We start from the raw sequence: 15599 nt of genomic DNA on the forward strand, positions 1-15599 counted from the left end.
TGGACTCAGTCTCTGGCACCACATAAAATTTTGTTTGGTGGCACACACTTGTAATCTCAGCACTGGGGAGGCAGACGCAGGAGGATCAGGAGTTCAAGGTCATGCTTAGTTGCATAGTGAGTTTAAGGCCAGGCTGAGATACTGGAAACCTTGTCTCAAAAATGAAAAAAGAAAAATTTATAGAGGATCCCCAAAAGCTTTTGTTTCCATGGTTTCCACTATTGCTAATCAGCGTGTTGCAAATTAAAACCATGATGGCTTTAATAGTCTCATTAATTCACTCAACAAAAACCCATGCATACTGCTCTCATACCGATCAGATTCATTGTAGATATAATTTAAATTGTTTTGTTTCTTTTTTCAAGGCACGGTTTCTCTGTGTAGTCCTGGCTCTCTCTCCTGGAACTCATTCTTCTGTAGACCAGGTTAGCCTAGAACTCACAGAGATCTGCCTGCCTCTGCCTCCCAAGTGCTGGGATTAAAGGCATGGACCAGTGTACCTGACTTTGAAATTTTAATTTTTTTATTGATTAAAAAAGAATCCCTTGGGTTGGGGATTTAGCTCAGTGGTAGAGCGCTTGCCTAGGAAGCGCAAGGCCCTGGGTTCGGTCCCCAGCTCCGGAAAAAAAAAAAAAAAAAAGAATCCCTGTTTCCAAGGCGAAATAATAACAGATCATTTAGTGTTGCAAAAACAGTGGCACCTGGCCAAACGGAGGCAGCTGATGGACATGGCTGTCCGTGTGTTCTCTGTTGCAATGTCTGTTAGGTCAAGTTACTCAAGACAGCTCAGCTTCCCAGAGACTTGTGCTGCAATGGAAGGTGTCAGGACCCTGTAGACCACACTTTGAAGTCAGGTGAGGCGCAGCAGTGTGTTTTATTCCCATTCTGTGAATGAGGAAACTCAGACTAAGAGACATGAGGGTTTAGCCCAAGGAAAGGGTCACTATTCCTTATTCAAAAGGCAGACGGGGGTGGGTGGGGGTGGGGGTGGGTGGGTGTGTGTGTTGGGGATTTAGCTCAGTGGTAGAGCACTTGCCTAGAAAGCCCAAGGCCCTGGGTTCGGTCCCCAGCTCCGGAAACTGCTGCTGACCCATTGTCCTTGACTCAAAAGGCAGACAGGTGATTAACACAAACAGAAGGATTTGGGGGATGGGCTAAGGCATGCCATGGGGCTGATTTCATGATGTCAGCACTTTGATGCAGAAAATAGAGTTCTCTGCCTGCCCTGAAGTCTAGAAAACCCAGGACTGGAGAACTGAAAGACTGAATCCAACCTTGTAAAACCATTATAACTACCTGTGGGTCCAAAGGAAAGGAAAAGTTAGATTCCAGTTTTGGATATCTGGAGAGCTAGCCAGACATTTGGTTTACAAAAAGAAAAACTGCCCTTCTTTGATTGTTTTGTTTTTCTTTTATTTTTCTTATAAAGGACAACATTTAATTGGGATTGGCTTACAGTGAGATGGTCAGGCTGATTCCATGACAGGCTTCAAACTGGCAATTCAGGAGACTAGGCCTAAATCTCTCTTTCCAAGAACTGGGCAATTCCAGGCAAGTCCAGGTCTCAGAAGCTGCCCCAACACCTGGCCTGAGGCAAGGACAATGGGTCAGCAGCAGTTTCCAGACTTCCTTAGCTATTTCCACAGTATCAGTTTCCAGACCCCCCAGCAAGTTTCCAGCCCCCATTCCCCAATAATGGAGTGTTCATAGAGATGGACCCAACAGATTAAAATTCTAGGGATTCCCTAATGTGCTTTAAATCAGACATGCAAGCTCACTTGGTTGTTTCTCTGTATTGGTAATGGGAGACCCCAACATGCTGGACTTCTGTGGAATAAAACACTCTTTGTGCTTACATACTATTTTAGTCCAGGGAATCATTCTTCGGTCGATCATGGACCCTTACAACAGGTCCAGAAGTTCAGTCCATTATCATCAAGGTGGGAGCATGGCAGCATCCAGGCAGGCATGGTGCAGGCTGAGCTGAGAGTTCTACATCTTAATCTGAAGGGTGCTAGAAGACTCCCCTCTTGATTCTTTAATTACAGATTTCTAGAATTCTGGAGTCAGTGAGGATGGCTGTTTTGTCTGACCAAAGGGTGAAGACAGCAGGAAAAAGGTAGACACAGAGGGACTGGAGACAGGAGCCAACAAAGTGAAGGAAGCCTGAACTGCATAAATCTGCCTTTGTTTATATTGTCAGTGGCTGAATCATTTCATGTTCTTTCCAGCTGAGGATCAACCTTTTATTTCTAGGTTCTTAACAGTTCTTAACAGTTATTAATGTCTGTCCTTTGACTTTAGCCACCCTGGACACCAAAGGGATAGCTTATTTTACCATTAATTTGTATTTCTGTTATGATTATGAATGTTGAACATTTCTTTTTTTTTTTTTCCTCTCTTTTTGGAGCTGGGGACCGAGCCCAGGGCCTTGAGCTTGCTAGGCAAGTGCAATACCACTGAGCTAAATCCCCAACTGAATGTTGAACATTTCTATATAATGTCTTTGGGGAACTGTCTGTACAAATCACTTGTCTATTTTTTTCGTTTGAGTTACTGGACTTAGTGAATCTTTTCTTTACATTTATTTATTTATTTATGTATTTATTGTATATAAGTATCCTGTAGCTGTCTTCAAATACACCAGACGAGAGCATCAGATCCCATTACGGATGCTTGTGAGCAACTACGTAGTTGCTGGGAATTGATCTTAGGACCTCTGGAAAAGCAGCCAGTGCTCTTAGCTGCTGAGCCATCTCTCCAGCCTAGATTTAGTGAACCTTAAGAGCTCTTTATATCTTCAGAACCTTGACGCTTCATGTGATAGATATGTGACTTAATTTTTTTTTTCTTCTCAGACTGTGGGGATTGAGTGAGAGCTTGCCTCAGGGTGAGGTTTTCCGTAGGGAAATCAAATCCAGGCCATCTACTTCTCTAGAACCACAAATGTCACTACCTATAGGTATTTGTGTTGTTGTTGTTGTTGTTGTTGTGTGTGTGTGTGTGTGTGTGTGTATGAGCTTGTGGGCATGTGGGTGGAGGACTGTATGCACATGCATGTAGAATACCAATCTTCCATTTCATTTGTTTACTTATCTATTTATTTGTTTGTGTTTTCCCCAAGACAGGCTTTCTCTGTGTATCCCTGGCTGCCCCGGAACTTCCTCTGTAGACCAGGCTGGCCTCGAACTCTTAGATCTGCCTTCCTGTTTCCCAAGTGCAGGAATTAAAGTTGTGTGCCACCACCACCTGGTTCAACCTCAATTTCTTAAGAAATATTTATTTTCTTTAATTTTTATGTGTGTGAGTGTTTTGGCTGCATGTAAGCACATTTCATGCGTGCCTGGTGCCCCCAGAGGCCAGAGGAGAGCACCAGATCCTTGGGAACTGGAGTTATAGACAGTCGTGAGCCACCTAGTGTTGGGAATCAAACCTCAATCTTCTGCCAAAGCAGCCAGTGTTCTGAACTGCCAAGCCATCTCTCCAGCCTCTCATCTCATTCTCTGAGCCAGGATCTCTCACGGAAGCTGAAGCTTGCTGGTTCAGCTAGACTATCTAGCCAGTCAACCCTAGGGATTCTCCTGTCTTTGCCTCCCCAGAAATGGGATTAAAAGTTTCTGGCTTTCTTCATGGGTTCTGGGGATTTGCACTCTGGTCTCCATGCTCACATACTGACACTGAGGAGTGATTTTCTCAGTCCCAGGTGTTTTCCTTCTCTCTTTTAAAAATGTATTTATCTTTATTGTATGTGCATCGGTGTTTTGCGTGTATGCCTGTGTGAAGGTCTGATCCAATCTCTTGGAGCTGGATTACAGACAGTTTTCAGCTGCCATATGTGATGTGTTTGTAAAATATGTTCTATGGAGGTATGAGGCATCACACACACACACACACACACACACACACACACACACACACACGCGGGCGCACTCACTCACAACTCCTGGGACCAGCCACACAACAGTATAGTATAGAATAGAGTTTATTCAGGGCATGGGAAGGGGATTTAAGAGGGTAGTAGAGGCAGAGAAAGGCAGAGGGGCGGGGAGAGAAAGGCAAGAGCAAGAGAGAGAGTGGGGGAGGGCAAGCAGCCTCTTTTATAGTAAATCAGGCCTACCTAGTTATTGCCAGGTAACTGTGGGGTGGTTGCTGGGAATTGAACTCAGGACCTCTGGAAGAGTAGCCAGTGTTCTTTTTTTTTTTTTGGTTCTTTTTTTCAGAGCTGGGGACCGAACCCAGGGCCTTGCGCTTCCTAGGCAAGCGCTCTACCACTAAGCTAAATCCCCAACCCCGTAGCCAGTGTTCTTTTCCACTAAGCCATCTCTCCAGTCCCCAGGTGTCTATTTCTTTTGCTTGTCATTTCCTCTAGGAAGTGCATTCAATCTCCTGCCTAAGTACAGCTGGTGTTGAGCCAGGGAAGAGGACCCTTGTGGTTCAAAATGGTGTACAGTGTACCTTCCCTAGGTCACAGTTAAGTATCTATAGACAGACACAGGGTCTCATAGGCTTCTGACACCCATTGTTCGGCAGCTGACCAGGGATACCTCTCAGCCCCTTGTTCTGTGAGAGATGCTCTGTGCAAGATGAAAGTTGATTCTGCTCCTCTTAGCCAGACAAGCCACACAGCACAGCTCTTTCCCACCTCTCTCTGGCTATGCCTTGCCTTTCTGACTACAGACAGACCTGAAGGGGCTAGGGAGCCGCTCTGTGATGGAGGGCTTGCTAGCATGCTCTAGGCTGCCCTGAGACAGACAGACAGACAGACAGACAGACAGACACACACACACACACACACACACACACACACACACACACCCCCCTGTTTGTTTTTTGGTTTCTGTTCTGAGGAAATCAAACCTGGGGTGTGGACGGTGCTAGACAAGAGTTCTACTGCCTCCCCACTGTTTGGTTTCAGACCCCAGCACAAGGTACTGAGGTGCATATTTCACACATCAAAGCAGACCTGGCCTCCAGATTCTCCCAGCATCCCTCAGTTCCTATCTAGTATACCCTGCCTCCAACTCTGAACTTTCTAGCCCAGAGGCTTGACTGCCCATCACCCAGATGCTCTTCCCTATATAATACACACACACACACAGCCCTCTGCCCCCATACCCCTTCTCTCTTTCTCTTCCCCCTCCTATCTTGGTGACTCCCTTGGCCTTAATCCTTGGGACCAGTGAACCCTCCCAAGAGCAGCTTCCCAATAAACCTGCCTTTAATATGACCCAATCTGGGGGTTGGGGATTTAGCTCAGTGGTAGAGCGCTTGCCTAGGAAGCGCAAGGCCCTGGGTTCGGTCCCCAGCTCCGGAAAAAAAAAAAAATGACCCAATCTGGCTTGAATTGGCTCATTGCACTGGTGGAGAAATAACCTATTACCCACACCCAGTCCTGATACTTAGTCCTTGAAATGTTACGTTTTCTCTCTTCTCTACCCTCCTTTTTGTTTATTTTTGTTTGTTTGTTTGTGTGTGTGTGTGTGTGTGTGTCTGTCTGTCTGTCTGTCTTTCTGTCTGTCTGTCTGTTTGTAGCTTTAAGATAGGGTCTTGCTATGTAGCCCAGGCCAGCTTGAATTAGTAATTCTCCTGCCTCAGACTCTAAAGTACTGGAATCACAGGAATGTTGTATTATGTCTGAGCAAAATACAAAATGCATAGAAATTAGAGGAGAAGCCTATTTCTGTCCTTCCCTAGAGTCAGCTATGGGCTCTTAGGAGGGTCTCACCTGGCTTTCACGGTGCTGGTTGGATAATATATAGACCTGGACGAAGTTATCCAGACAGGTTAAGGACCCACAGCCATAGAATTCTAGATGTACATCTAGAGTATTGTCAAGATACAGCGTGGAAAAACCCACGTGGGTGGGTGACTGTAACTTGGAAGTTACATTTTATTTATATTACTAAAGTTTTGCTAACTGAAAGTGTCTGAGCTGTCCCCAAGGCACAGTCCCCTTCCTGTAGTCACCTAGTCCCGTGGTTTGGCAGTGTGCCCCACCCCACTCAGACTCACCCTTCACACCTGCCTGCTCTCTCACTGCTCTCTCCCCAGGGCAGAGGTGATTCAGCCACCCGCAGCAGATCCGTATCATGGATGGATCACGGGTGGATGATGGGCCCTCACGGCTGGGAAACAGTTTTCCACTTTACAAAGCACTTTAGCAGCCAGTATCTCAGGAGCCAAGGCTGCTGCGGTGGGGGCCGGCTGGTTACTGTTCTCATCTACTCTACAGAAGAAGAAACTGGGATGCACACAATCACTGGCTTCTCAGAGTGGTGCAGGAACACCTGATGGAGCTGGACTAGGAGCCCTGGCTTCCACCAGATGGACCCCTGCCCTCCCTCCTTCTGCATTCCCTCCCTCTGTGCTCCCCCCTCTACATGTGTGCATGTACATGTGTACATGTATCTCTGTGCATGTGTGCATGAGCATGTGCATATGTGTATGTGTGCATGTGTGCATGTGCAAGTGGGCCTGTGTGCCTGTGTGCATGTGCATGTGTGCATGTGCATATGCACATGTGTGCATGTGTGTGTACTTGTGCATATGCATGTGTGTGCATGTGTATATGCATGCCAGCATGTGCATGTGTGCTTGTGCATGTGTGTGCGTGTGCATGTGTGTGTGTGCATGTGTGTGTTTAGGCTAGAGGACAATGTTAGGGCCTTTTTCTCAATTGCTCTTCACTTCTGCTGCTGCTGTTGCTGTCTCTGTCGTAAAATTTTATTTTACTTCTTGTCCATAGTTAAGAATGGCTCATGGTGCCCAGGTACTAATACCAGGCATGCCTTTGTTCACATGTTGGCTCCACCCCTAGCTTGTTATTATATAACCATGAACTGCAAGCCTGAGGTCTGAAGATTACCCCTGCTCTGTAGCGCACACTTCTGAAGATTCCTGTCAGGGCCAGCCAAGCTTTGACAGCCAGGGATGGTCATCAGGAATCGAACAGATTCAGAAGTTTCTAGAAGTAACCAAAGCTGGCGGGTAGACAGGTCTATATATCTGGTTATGTCAGAGGGAACCCAGCTTTCCCCACAGTATTCATCTCTTTAAAGGTCTCGGCAGATGGGGTTCACTATCTCTTATCACAGACTTCAGAAAACGGGGTTGGGGACTGTGGGGGAGTCTCAGTTGGTAAAATGCTTGCCCTCCAATTATGCCATCTGGACTCTGTGGGTAGACACACACACACACACTTGTATACATATATACATACATGCAAACACAACAAGCACATTCTCCTGCATATGTGCACGCTCATGAGCACGTACAACATACATACATGGAAAGGAGGGAGAAAGGAAGGCAGGTGGGCAGGAAGGAAGGGAAGGGGTGCAGCTTGCTTAAGGTTACGTAGCCCTGATAAAGGGCTCTCTTGAAGCCAGTTTTGAGCACGCTGGTTTACCAAGACAACCTGCCTCTGGTGTCTTTCCTCTCCACTCTGACATTCACGAGGATTCTCCAGATCCAGCTCTCCTATTGCCCCAGGTCTGCACGGTGAAAGCAAGGTTAGAGCCCACAGCAGCCGCGGTACGATAGATGCAGGAGACTCAGCTCCAACTGGAGAAAGGACGGTTGGAATGGAAACGCACAGTCATCCAAACAGAGTGAGCCGGGCCACACCCTGCTCCCGCCTCAGCCCACAGGCAGGGTACACTGTGTACCTAGCCTTCTAGCCAAGAGCAGTGCTTGCCAAGTTGAGGCAAGGGGTGCTGTCTCGGGAACTTACACCATCTCTTGGGTGGATGTCAAGGTTGTCAGGGGAAATTCTGTATGGGTGAGCATAGTGGGGGTTCACGGTAGAGGACAGACCACCAGGGATCTGATTCTTAGATTAGGGTATGGACAAACCACCTGGCTTTTTTTTTTTTTTTTAAATTTATCCATCAAGTAATTTATTCTTAAGTACCCAGTTGGTGCCTGCCGGCTGCAGCCCTGCCTTAGGGTTCAGTGCTAAAACAAGCTTATCCACATGGAGCTCCCAGATGGCTATGGGGCCCACCAGCCTTGGCGACAATTCCTTGTACCCATGTCTATTGGACAGTTCTGGACTGGGCCGTTTATCTATAGTGTCAGTGACTGGCCATGTATGTTGGGTTGTGTTACCATTCTCTCTTCCACCGCTTTCCATTTCTCTGGGAATCGATGAGAAGCCCCTTTGGGTGCTGGAGAAATGGCTCAGTACTTAATACTTACTTACTGATCACACCCAAGACCCAGGTTTGATTTTTTTTTTTAAAGATTTATTTATTTATTTTGTATATGAGTACACTGTAGCTGTCTTCAGACACAGCAGAAGAGGGCATCAGATCCTATCACAGATGGTTGTGAGCCACCATGTGGTTGCTGGGATTTGAACTCAGGACCTCTGGAAGAACAGTCGGTGCTCTTAACCACTGAGCCATCTCTCCAGCCCGATATTTTTTTTTTTTTTTTTTGGGTTCTTTTTTTTTCCGGAGTTGGGGACGGAACCCAGGGCCTTGCGCTTCCTAGGCAAGCGCTCAACCACTGAGCTAAATCCCCAACCCCGATTTTTTTTTTTTTAAGATTTATTTATTTAATGTATATGAGTACACTGTAGCTGTTTCAGACACACCAGAAGAGGGCATCAGATCCCATCACAGATGGCCGTGAGCCACCATGTGGTTGCTGGGAATCAAACTCAGGACCTCTGGAAGAGCAGGTACTGCTCTCAACCTCTGAGCCACCTCTCCAGCCCCAGGTTTGATTTTGATCAAAGATCCAGGTTTGATTTTGATCAGTCACGACTGGTTTTTTGTTTGTTTGTTTGTTTGTTTTGTTTGTTTTTTTTTCAAATCAAACCAAAATTTTATTCCAAATGTAAAAGAACGCTTTTTTTTTCTCTTCTTTTTTTTTTTTTTTCGGAGCTGGGGACCAAACCCAGGGCCTTGCGCTTGCTAGGCAAGCGCTCTACCATTGAGCTAAATCCCCAACCCCCAAAAGAACGCTCTTAAATGCTAGTGAACCAGCAGGAGAGTACAGTGCTTCCTGTCCAGCCCGGTTGTGCACATAGAGTGTGATATACAGTGCTGAGTGCTGGCCGATGCACAGTAGTGAGCGCTGTAAGGCCATCCATGTTTTGGTAATGGAGATTCTTTGTCATGCTTACTGGGTTTACCCCGCTACTGAGCATGAACAAGGGCCCCTGCTCCTTGACCATAGCCGAATCCCTTGGGCCCAAAGTTCTTTGAGTAGCACCCTTTACAGTAGATTTCACCTTCCTTCTCAGTCAGAGTTGTAGACTCCAGACTCTTCCCACACTTGGCACATCGGAAAGTTTTTGTGCCAGGGCTTTCCAGCTCTAATGATCTTCTCAGCAGCATACACAGAATCCCCACACCTGGAACACTTCTCAGCACCTCCATATTTCTGGGCAAATTTAGAAGTGTTTGGGTTTGTTGTAGGCCTGTGAGGTTGAGCACTCTCTGGCTTGATACCCAGCTTCTCACGACGGCCCATGTTGAGCGTGCCAGCGCCCTGGCCATAACCATAGCCTTTTGGTCCATACTTCTTTCCGTAGCATGATTTGCAGTAGATCTCTTCATCATGAATTGCCACTGTTGTGCTGTCTAAATATTTCCTGCAAACCATGCACAGAAAGCAGCACCGGTGGAAGCTCCGCCCGTCACACTGCACCTCTTCAGCATGGTACACCGTTCTCCCGCAGGCCCCGCACTTATTTCCACTGCCCCAGACAGGCATTCCGAGCGGGAGGCCGGAGCACGCGGCGGGAGGAACTAGCGAGATCCAGACAGAGGAAAGCCGCGGGCGAATCCGGAGCCAGTCACGACTATTAATGTCAGAGGATCTGGTGCCCTCTTCTGGCTCCCGTGGGCACTGCATGCGTATGACAGGCATGCCGGCAAAAAGCCCTCCTCTCTCTACAGTCACCACTAGAGTCCACCCTGTTCTCACTCGACTTCTCCTGTTGGTCTGATAGTCATGCTGTCCTGGGGCCTTTGCACGTGCTACTCTCTTTGCTTGGTTGTCCCTTTGTGGCAAACAAACCTCAAGGTGAATCTCAGGATCCCGCCTCCTGGTGACGCACCCGCAGTGGGCGGTGCCTCAGACTTCGTACTAAATAACAGCAAAAGTGCAGGAGGCCATTGCTGACCTTAAGTTACTTTCCGCTTCTCCTATGTTCAGTCTATCCTCCGCTTATTGGGGTGCATAGATGTTTCCTTTGTATGTTCCCTAGAAAAGTCATATCACATGCAGGAGCAGAGCACTTACCTAGAAAATGCTGTGGTCCCAGGTTTGTCTTCAGTCCAAGCCTCCCTGGCCACTAGCTTGGAAGATGGTGGCTGCTAATTGAATAGAGTCGCCGCACTGTAGCAGTAATGGCAGTAACCTTCTGCCTGGAGTAGGACATCACTTGGCTGTTCTATGTGCCATTCTGCAGAAAACGGGTTGCCCTTCTCACTGCAGGACACCCCCTCTAGCCCCATCCCCCAAAAAGGGCAATGACTGGGTGTTCACACAAAGAACACTTCACACTGTATCTGTATCTGTATCTGTATCTGTATCTGTGTCTGTGTCTGTATCTGTATCTGTGTCTGTGTCTGTGTCTGTGTCTGTGTCTGTGTCTGTGTCTGTGTCTGTGTCTGTGTCTGTGTCTGTGTCTGTGTCTGTGTCTGTGTCTGTGTCTGTGTCTGTATCTGTATCTGTATCTGTATCTGTATCTGTATCTGTCTGTATTTGGAGTCATCTCTGATAACTCCACTAGGGGGCGCTCTGAACCAGGTTTGCCTGAATTCTGCGGTAGTCTTTGTGCCCCATAAATTAAGGGAGTTTGGGAGGCAGGGTTTGGAGTTTCAGACAAATAGCTACTCTGAATCGCCCATGATCCTGCACGCCACCTGGATAAATGTATTCAGTCACCAAGTTTGAGCTGTGAGAATATTTCTAAAAAAAAAAAAAAAAAAGGGCTGGGGAGATGGCTCAGCGGTTAAGAGCACCTGACTACTCTTCCAGAGGTCCTGAGTTCAATTCCCAGCAACCACATGGTGGCTCACAACCATCTGTAAAGAGATCCGATGCCCTCTTCTGGTGTGTCTGAAGACAGCTACAGTGTACTTATATATAATAAATAAATAAATCTTTAAAAAGAATATTTCTTTGGCCTGTACCTTCCTCATTTAGAAATAGAACTAACTCTCTATCTATCTATCTATCTATCTATCTATCTATCTATCTATCTATCTATCTATCTATCTATCTATCTATCTATCTCTATCTCATGTAGCCCAGTCTAGCTTCTAACTCACTCTGTAATTGAGATTGGCCCTTAACTCCTCATCCTCCTGCCTCCACCACCTCAGTGCTAGAATTTCAGAGATACACCACTGTGACTGTGTCAAATGTTTTGCTGTTTGTTTGTTTGTCTTTTGAGACAGGGTCTTACTATATAGCACAGGTGTCCTGGAAATTCAGTCCTATCTCAGCTTCTCCAGCACTGGAATTTTAGGTGTGAGTCACCAAGCCCCGCTGAACAAATGGGTTTTTTTGTTTTTGTTTGTTTAGGTTTTTTTTTTGTTTTGTTATTAGTGTTTTCTCAGAAAAATCATGAAACAAGTTTAGTGGGAGAGCACTTCTGCAGTGCGTCTGCACTTCCACAGCACGTGCAGGGCTCCGAGTTTGATGGAGGTGTATGTGTGGCTGGAACCAAGTCGTGAGGCGCTTGACTCTGAGTCCTGTATTCATAAAGAAGCTTGATTCAGCCAACACCCAGAACGAACTTGGAAGCCACCTTCCGCCGTTGACCCTCCATGAGAGCACTCAGTCCTGACTCATGCCTTCTCAGCAGCCTTGCAGAGGGCTCTCTGTGCAGAAGTAGCTGTCAAACCGTTTCATGGGTGCCCCTCACCCACACCAGCCATGTGAACTTTGCATTTTGCCCTATAGGCAGCCCAAGAAACCAGTCCATACTACCATTCCTCCTTGTGTCTACTCCACTCAGAGTCTTCTCCTAGGACAGCCTCAAGTTCCAATCATCTTTTCTCGGCCTCAGGAGTGCTGGAATTATAGGTGTAGTTCTGTAAGACAAAGGAGACCATGGAAAGGACAAAAAACGGCAGCCTACAGAGTGGGAAAAGATCTTCACCAACCCCACATCTGACAGAGGGCTAATATCTAAAATATATAAAGAACTCAAGAGATGGGCTGGAGAGATGGCTCAGCAGTTAAAAACACTGACTCTTCTTCCAAAGGTCCTGAGTTCAATTCCCAGCACCACATGGTGGCTCACAACCATCTGTAATGGGATCCGATATATGCCCTCTTCTGGTCTGTTTGAAAACAGCTATGGTGTACTCACACACAAAAAAAAAAAAAAGGACTCAAGAGGTTAGGTGTCAATAAACCAAATAATCCAATTGGGGTACAGACCTAAACAGAGAATTCTCAATAGAGGAATCTCTAATGGCCAAGAAATGTTCATCATCCTAAGCCATCAAGGAAATGCAAATCAAAGAGACTCTGAGATTCCATTTTAGACCTGTCAGAATGGCTAAGATCAAAAGCACAAGTGACAGCTCGTGCTGGTGAGAGTGCTGGGTTAAGGGGAACACTTTTCCACTGCTGGTGGGAGTATGAAACTGTACGGCCACTATAGAGATTAACCTAGCCACTTCTCAGAAAACTGGAATTGATCTACCTCAAGACCCGGCTATACCACTCCTAGGCTATACCCAAAGGTTGCTCCACCTACCATAAGGACACTTGCTCAACTATGTTCAGACCAACTTTATCTGTAACAGCCGGAGACTGGAAACAGCCCAGAGGCCCCTCAACTGAAGAATGGATAAAGAAAATGCGGTACATTTACACAATGGAGTGTTACTCAGCTGTTACAAACAATGACATCATGAAATTTGCCAGCGAATGGATGGACAGAAAAAAATATCATCCCGAGTGAGGTAAACTGGACCTAGAGAGAGAAACCTGAACTCACTTCTAACTGGATATTAGCCATAAACTAAAAGGTAACTGTGTTACAATCCACAGAGCCTGGGAAGAGAAATACCAAGGAGAACTCATGGCTGTGGCGGGGGCTGGGGACGCATGACTTTCATAGAGAAGGGAAATAGAATCCATTGGGGTGAATGTGGGGAAGAGACTCAATAGGGTTGGAGTATGTATGGGAGCAGGAGGGATCAGGTAGAAGGACAGAGGGAGAGGGGACCAAGAGAGACAAGAGAGACAAGCCCTTGTAAAGCCTGTCTCTGAGAAGCACAGGGAAAGTCTGGTTTGCAGCATGGCCTGATTCCCTGGTGTATGATGACCCCGCAGAGGAGCTGGGTCTAACTGGCTCTCTGAGTCTGCTTGTGTGACTCAGGCTCACCGCTGGGGGCGCTAAGACAGCAAAATTAGGAAGGTGGTCTGCTGTGAGTGGGAAATGAACGTTTTTTTCATGGTTCGGGTTTTTGTTGTTGTTTTGTTTTTGTTTTTTGTTTGTACCAGTGAATCTTAACTTTTGGGGATCTTTTTCAGACGGGGTCTTTCTACCATAACATATCTCTTTTTTTTTAAAGGTTTATTCATTTATTATATATAAGTACACTGTAGCTGTCTTCAGACACACCAGAAGAGGGCATCAGATCTCTTTACAGATGGGTGTGAGCCACCATGTGGTTGCTGGGAATTGAACTCAGGACCTGTGGAAGAGCAGTCAGTGCTCTTAACCGCTGAGCCATCTCTCCAGCCCCTACCATAACATATCTTTCTCCCTCATTTACTCTCTCCCTGGCTCCCATTATGGTGCTGGGATGAACCCAGGGCTTCCCACAATGTGTTAGGTAGATGCTGTGTCACTGTGCTCCCTAACACCATTTTGAGACAGGGTCTTGCTAAATTGTCTGAGCCTGTCTTGAACTTTTGATTACCGTGTCGTGTCTCAGCTTCCTGAGTAGCTGAATCACAAGCCTGTATCATCCATCAGGTCTGGCTCTCTCCCCCTTTCTTTTCTTTTTCTTTTCCTTTTAGATGAAGTTTGAACATGTTTCTCTGGCTGGTTTCATGAGCTTGTGTGTGTATGTGTGAGTGCATGTGCAGGCCAGAGGCTAACTGTGATGGTTTGTACATGCTTGGCTCAGGGAGTGGCACTATTAGAGGATATGGCCCTGTTGGAGTAGGTGTGTCACTGTGGGGGGTGGGCTTTAAGACCCTCAGCCTAGCTACCTAAAAGCCAGTATTCTGCTAACGGCCTTCAGATGAAGATGTAGAACTCTCAGCTCCTCCTGCATCATGCTTGCCTGGATGCTGCCATGTTCCTGCCTTGGTGATAATGGACTGAACCTCTGAACCTGTAAGCCAGCCCCAATTAAATGTTGTCCTTGTAAGACTTGCCTTGGTCATGGTATCTGTTCACAGCAGTAAAACCTTAACTAAGACACTCACTTTGGATATATTCCATTGTTCTCCATTTTTTACTGTTCTTCTTTTCTTTTTCTTTTTTTTTTTCCGGAGCTGGGGACTGAACCCAGGGCCTTGCGCTTGCTAGGCAAGTGCTCTACCACTGAGCTAAATCCCCAACCCCTTTTTACTGTTCTTTTGCAAGACAGGGTTTCACTGTGCAGCCCTGGCTGTCCTGGAACTTTGTAGAGCAAGAGGGTCTCAAACTCACAAATATCCACCTGCCTCTGCCTTCTGAGTGCTGGGATTAAAGGTATCCCCCTGCCCAACCTGACTTTATCTTTTTCTTTTCTTTTCTTTTTTTTTTTTTTTGCAACAGGGCAACAGCCATCTTCGTGCACCTAACCAGATGGTATGTAGACTGGCTGACTGGCCGACAAGCAAGCGCCAAGAGTGTTCTTCTATCTCTCAACCTAACTTTTTTTTTTTTTTTCAGTGCATGGATAGGACAGCATCTCACTATGCAGTCTTGTGTAGCCCAGAGCTCATGTGCAGGGATTAAAGCTGGGTGCCACCATGCATTCTATTCTATAGTTCAGTACTTATTCTCACTTTGGAATATTTGCACATAGACGGTGAAATATCTTGGGAGTGGAACCCACAGATTTTCCTGGAAAAAAAACTGTCAACTTCGTCATCGGCTATTATTATTATTGTTGTCATTATTATTATTATTATTATTATTATTATTATTATTATTATTATTATTATTATTATTATTATGTGCACCTTCATTTTGACTTTGGCCTCTCCCATGAGAGCAGGTGTGGAATTTTCCACTTGTGGGGTCATGTTGGTGCTCAGAAATTTCTGGAACTTGTCTCACTTCCAATTTTGAATATTCAGGTTTCGGACAAACTGCTTGTGTATCTTTCCTACATATGTCCCCTATAATAAATCCACACATGCACCAAGTAGCTATTTATTTTTAATTTTTGATTTTGAGATGGGGGGTCTAGTTGAGAGGGTCTCAGGGAAGGTGAACCTCGGAGACGATACACTCTGTTCAGATTGACTTTGTCAACCTGCACCAAGACTTCAGGATTTCTGATACCAAGAGGTTTATTCCCAACAAATGGAAACACAGAGTAATTCAGAAACCAATTTCCTGCTGTAATCCAATTCCCGGCAGGCAAGGAAGCATAATTATATTGAAAGTCTAC

General features: G+C 46.1%; 1 pseudogene; it reads right to left on the minus strand.

Annotated features, from left to right (window-relative positions):
* Positions 1 to 8534: 8534 nt before the first annotated feature.
* Csrp2-ps1 (cysteine and glycine-rich protein 2, pseudogene 1) lies at positions 8535 to 9761 on the minus strand (annotated as a pseudogene).
* Between the last annotated feature and the right edge of the window lie 5838 nt (positions 9762 to 15599).

This window comes from Rattus norvegicus, chromosome 20 (genome assembly GCF_036323735.1).
Source record: "Rattus norvegicus strain BN/NHsdMcwi chromosome 20, GRCr8, whole genome shotgun sequence".
Classification (NCBI taxonomy): Eukaryota; Metazoa; Chordata; class Mammalia; order Rodentia; family Muridae; genus Rattus; species Rattus norvegicus.